This window comes from Babylonia areolata, chromosome 21 (assembly GCF_041734735.1).
Source record: "Babylonia areolata isolate BAREFJ2019XMU chromosome 21, ASM4173473v1, whole genome shotgun sequence".
Classification (NCBI taxonomy): domain Eukaryota; kingdom Metazoa; phylum Mollusca; class Gastropoda; order Neogastropoda; family Buccinidae; genus Babylonia; species Babylonia areolata.
This window is the reverse complement of record NC_134896.1, coordinates 26,046,895-26,053,449: the sequence shown is the minus strand read 5'-3', so window position 1 is coordinate 26,053,449 and position 6,555 is coordinate 26,046,895.

Below are 6,555 nucleotides of genomic sequence, written 5' to 3'. Positions count from 1 at the left end.
CCCTTAAATCCCATCATGGTTTACTGGCAAAGCTATCTGAACAAATTGAACAGTTTTCCAGTCTTTCTACGAAATATTAATTTCCGAAGTAGTTTACAAATCCACTGAAAATAATTTCACAAACTGTAAGCTAGACATATACTTCACTGTTTCCACATCCAGAACTGGGAGAAATAGTAATTCTAGCACATCAAACAGAATACATGAGGTAATTTGAAATTGTAAATTTAGAGTGAAAGTAATACCGAACTAGAGAATAAACACTCAAGCAAAAAACCACGTGACAGTTTCAAGCAAACTGATAACGTTCCAGACTAGGAAATAACTGTCTACGACGAAAATGAGAGATTAAGCACATGTAACGTCAGACAGTAAAAAATTCAGGTAACAAACACATGAAGAGCAAAAGCGACTAATAATACAGATACGTATATTTTCGGACGGCTGTACAACAAATACTACAAATTGCAAGATCATTTTACCCATGCAACGACTAAGATAAATGAATGAATACCTCAACGGTTTCTGGGCTCCGGCCAAAATACCGGCTGAGCGTCTCTCTCCATAGGACCCTACACTTGACCTGGCCGAGTGTCCTGCTCCACTGACAAATGGTGCTGGTTTTCCAAAAGGAGAAAACTTTCTATAACTCACAAATTAGAAATATGCACGTCATGTTTTCTAGTGCAACACGTGCATTCCATACACTTCCTTAGCTACATGGAGCACGCGGAAGAGCTACAAGGAGAGGGGTCAACCAAAAGTGGCAGCGTTCACACACACGCACGCACAACCCTCCTTGTCCGTGACAGCGTGAGTATGTGTGTTTTCTGTTTCTGTTTATCTTTTGATCTGGCTGCTTCTCTTTCTGTTTTTTTCGTCTTTTGTTGTTCGCATCTTCTCTCTCTCTCTTGTCTCTCTCTCCATCATGTACGATCAAAACACTAAATAGTATTGTAAATAGAGATAGACAGACAGACAGGTAGATAGATATTTTGACAGAGACAGACAGACAGGTAGAGAGAGAGGGAGAGAGAGAGAGAGAGAGAACATACGTGATACACTTAGTTATTGTATGATGAATTGTACTGAATGCTGTTTGTTCCTTGTCTTCTTTCTGTCTCCATCATACAGCATCACCCCCCCCCCAAACACACACACACACTCTCTCTCTCTCCGGCTCATTCACACACACACCACACACACCTAACGCCAAACCACACATACACGCACACACACACACACACACACAGGCGCATGATTGATTGTTCATGTCTTCAGAAAAGGCAAAAGTGACGCGAAGGGCAAGGCAGGGGGAAGACCGAGTCTCTGAACATGGAAAAGAACACTGGCTAGCTGTGGAAGCTTACAAAAGCACTAAATGAAGACAGACAAGCTACACAGAGAACTACTGTCCTTCGAGATAATGACCATCCATACACAGAGAAGAGACCAGCCTCCCTATTTGCTGAAGCATTCAGAGACGGCAGTCTACCTGGACGTGCCTTGAGAGGCAACTGCAGAAATCAGAATGAACACCAAACAATGTCTTCGGAAACTCATTCCAACATCAGCCATGACTACAGATTTTACCACCCAAGGGCTAAATCACGCCATCGGGAAAGTAAAAACACCAACAACAACAAAACCGATAAGAACACGATGAAAGCAAAATATAATGACACATGTAAAATATTCCAAGCAACACAAATGTGAATATGTGTATGTATAGATATATCATGTTTATACGTCATCAAATATGAGATAAGATATCCATGCCACTGGAAATGTCTCACCCGTATATTATATCTCAACGTGCGCGCAACCGACAGCCACCGCCGACTGTATGGTATGCTACACTAGAGTGGTTTAATTAATCTAAGGGTCCCAGGTTCGAATCTCGGTAACGGTGCCTGGTGGTAAAGGGTGGAGATTCTTTCCGATCTCCCAGGTCAACAAAAAAATTTATGTGCAGACCTGCCAATGCCTGAACCCCATTCGGTGTATACGCACGCAGAGGATTAAATACGCACGTTAAATATCCTGTCATCCATGTCAGCGTTCTGTGGGTTATGGAAACAAGAACATATATCTAGCAATACACACACTAAAAACGGAGTATGTTTGGCTATGCGGCGGGGTAAATAAACAAAACGGTCATCCACTTAAAATGTTACATGAATCTCTGAGTGTGAATGTGTGCGTGACTGAAACCTGACTGAATGACACAGTAAATGAATGATGAGTACCCAGTGAAAGCCGTCAGTCAGCTCTGCCGAGGCAGCAACCTGTTAAGCAAATGACTCTGTGTTTGTAAAGCGCTTAGAGCTTGGTCTTCGGCCAAGGATAGGCGCTAATCTGAGTATCCATATCACTCATCATATAAGTCAATATAGACATTTGGCAAGTCCTCCTTTGACCAGAAGTCAACCTGGACTTTATTGTGAGGTCCAAAGAGCCAGTGCCAGTCCTCGATAGGCTCTGCCCACTCCTGTCCATAAAGTGTCGTGAGGTACAACTCTGCTGGATAAGGAACTCGAACCCTCAGACCCCCGAACTCCGCCCACCTCAGGGAGTATTTTGGAAAAACGTATCTGAAAAGACAAACTTCCTGTGAGAAGAGAAATAAATTTTGTGTGTGTGTGTGTGTGTGTGTGTGTGTGTGCGCGCGCGCACGTGTTTGTGTGCGTGTGCATGCGCGCGAGCGCGAGCGCGTATGTGTGTGTGTGATAAGAAGCGATGTCATAAGGACAACAACAACAACAACAAAAAGAAAAAAAAGCACAGCCAAAAGTGATTGCTTCTCACCTGTATTTCTGCCACGAGTTAAACATGCCCCACCAGAAGTGGTCTTGTTCCTCGTAGCGAAAGAATATGTCGATGTGGGGACTGCGACTACGGCCAAAGCGAACTTGAAAGTTGTCAGACACCTGTGTGTGAAAAGGCATCATGAGAGACTGGTTCGGAAACCCACTTAATAGAAATCAGAATCATTGAGTCAGAATCATATTTACTTGTCTTGAAGACCGCAAATAAAGGTTTATAGATATAATAAAGGATAAACTCAAACAAATCAACTGTAAGATGTGTGAGTTATAACCTTAATGCTCCCCGCCTCCTGCCCCCCCCCCCCCCCCCCCCCCCCGTGTGTTTGTGTGCTGAGAGACAGAGACAGAGAAAGAGACAGAAAGACGGATATAGACAGATAGACACAGAGAGACATAAAGAGACAGACAGACACACATGCAAAAGACAAACACACATGTATACAATCCGACAACACAGATGGAACTTTAAAGCCAACAAGCCCACTAGTTTGTAGTCTTCACCAACACGCAGCATCCACCAATAAAACAGTGAAAGTGATTTCCCCAAAACAGACCTCTCAGCCAAGTCTGACCAAGTGGTGAACAGTGTGAGAGGACATTCACCTTCCCGATCTGTTTCAACTGTTTCAGACCAGCTGCCACCAATGCCTCCGTCATTTTGGGCGTGTAATCCTCTATCCTCATCTCTATGTCAATGTCTTTGGTGTATGGAACGGCATCACACTGGCGGTACCATCCTGCGTTTCGTGACATGCAATGTAAACACGTCGTGAGTGGAAGCCTTGCACGTAATAATAATATCAATAATAATAATAATAATAATAACAATGATAATAACAATATCATATAGTGTTCCTTCATCATCATCAATATAAACAAAACAGTCTCAAAGTCTGTGGCCTTTCATGCCCTGCTCTCATGGTGACCTCAGTTTCGATACCCCTCCACTTCCGTGCTTGAGGTGAGTCCTGTCAATGCCTTCAGTGTCGGCAGATTCATGGGGGGCTGTTGTTTGAGGGACGTAATAGCGGTCTCCACTCTGGGAGGGACGCTCACTCAGTCTGGCTCCGCGACTAAGCCATTATTGTCGTTAGTAGGGGGCTTAGTAGGTAGTGTCCGAAGTACGTTAAATCAGAACAGCCACCACTGAGCACCATCGAAGTGACTCAGCAGCAGTGCAGGGTCTCCTCTGGTGTGTGGCCTCCTGGCGACCTAACATCGATGGTTCCCTGCGGACTGCCGACGCTGGAACTTTGACGGACGAACCCGGGTGTGGCCGTGTATGGGGGAATCTAGATGAGCGGCTTGGGAGAAATGCCGCTGAAACGGTGCAGATGATGGGGTAGCGAAAAAAAAAGAGTGTGCTTATATGGCGCACTCCCCATAGATGGGCTGTAAGTGCCTCACATGAAACAGTACATATATGACAGTGCATTATACCACAAAAGAGAACATGAAGACATATCAGTAAAAACAAACAAAATCTGTATCCAACAACAAAGTGCTGCAAATTGCAGATATATGATTAATCGCAGGGGGAAAAAGGCACAAAACACAGACACAGACGCTCCCCCCCCCCCCCCCCCCCCCCCCCGCCCTTTAAACGTATCCGTTATAGTACATTGTGAATGTGTCCCTAATGGGTACATTGTGAATGTGTCCGTTATGAGTACATTGTGAATGTGTCAGCTATGGGTATACTGTGAATATGTGCGTTATGAGTACACTGTGACTGTCAGTTATGAGTACATTGTGAATGTGTCCGGTTTGAGTACATTGTGAATGTGTCAGTTATGAGTTCCCTGTCAGTCTAATATCATCATCTTAAATGAACAGACTATAAATAAATATACGAACGATCAGTTATGAGTACATTGTGAACGTGTCGGCTATGAGTACACTGTAAATGTACCCGCTTGGGTACATTGTGAATGTGTCCGTTATGGGTACCTTGTAAATGTATCCACTATGGTTATATTCTGAACACATCCCTTCTATATAAATTGTGAATGTATCCCTCATGGGTATATCGTAGGTATATCCAGAGTAGGCACATTGTGAATACACCACCGTGGCAGAGTCGTTAAGGCGCTGGACGTCTGACTCGACGTTCACCAGGCTTTGGGGCCCCGTTTCAGCATGGTGTTTGGGAAAGGCGTTTTTATTTATTTTATTTTATTTTATTTTTTTAATGAACAGAATACAGTAATACAATAAGGGCATTATACATTAAATTACACATATATTACGAAACATAAAGTGGTAATATATCAAAATAAAGAGGCTGGTCTTTCACATTTCGCCTTCCAAAACATTGCACCAAATACAAAAACAAGAAAGTGCATTCAACAAGAGCACACATTTTATCGAAAAAAGGTAATTTCACCTTCTAAAGGTTCCTTTTCTCCTGCACTTAGCTTTGGAGCATCAGGGATTATGTTATCTAAGTTGACATCCATCGTCTGCCTCTCTGTATACAGATTTTCATAAAACTCTTTAGTTTCTTGTAAAATGTCTTTATCATCACACACATGATCACCGTCACTCTTCTGCAGAATGGAAATTGATTTGTTCATAAAATTTCGTTTCTCTAAATTACAAAAGTATCTACTTGTCTTTTTTTGCCATTTTGTATCCAGAAAGCTCTTGATCTCACTATCATTCCTTCAAGTCTTTTATTTCTAATATCTTCTAATCTGTCTTTTGTCATCTGAAGATCGTTAATCCCATACTGCCCTAAATCCTTTTCTAACTTTGTAATTTCATCTGACTGTTGTTGTTGTTGTTGTTGTTGTTGTTTATATACTAGAACTCCAATTTTCCACACTTCACCCAGGTGTGAGTATGTACCCGATTTGTTTGGGAAAGGTTAGAAGAGTGGCAGGAAAGGACTTAGCCTCGCCTTCCTGTGCCGAGCCAAAGACACGGTGGATATGAATTCACTGTCCCGGTGGTCGTAAAAGGGAATGTGGGACCTTTTGCAGTGTGAATAATAGCAAAAATCTGGGGAACATAAGGATCAAATTTCAAAAGAAAAAGAAGACAGCAGTCTTGACATATCTATGTCATTTCCCTTAGTGAAGAGAGAGAGAGAGAGAGAGAGAGAGAGAGAGAGAGAGAGAGAGAGAGAGAGAGAGAGAGAGACAGACAGACAGACAGACAGACAGACAGGCAGAAAGAGACAGAGATACAGAGAGAGAGGGCTAGGGAGAGAGAGACAGAGAGACTGAGAGAGAGAGGGGCAGAGGGACAGAAGGAAGAACAAGAACAGTGGTACCTGGTTGATCTCACCTAAGAATGTGCCAGAACTGAGCCAGAAAGGCAGACCAAGACGATCCAGAGTGTTGGCTGTGATGTTGAGAGTTTTCAGAACTCGCTTCCGAAATCTAGGATCATATGCTTTACTGGCCCCGTAGCGTGTGACCAGTCGCTTGGCCGTGGTATGGTTGCACTCCGCAATCAGCCCATCCCGCAGACTGAGGTGGAAGGCGGTCATGTTTGCCGGCACGGACACACTCAAGCCTCCAACAGTGTCTTCTCTGATTGCAAACCTGCATTAGAAACACAACAACAGCAGCATGGAGAAGAAGAAGAAGAAGAGCGATTCACATCACCCTTGATTTGCTGCCACAGTTGTCAGCAACAATAATCGGCTCATTCCTTTCTTTTTCCCCTAAATTTCCTTCCCTTCCTTCTTCATTCATATCTTTCTTATCTTTCTCTTTCT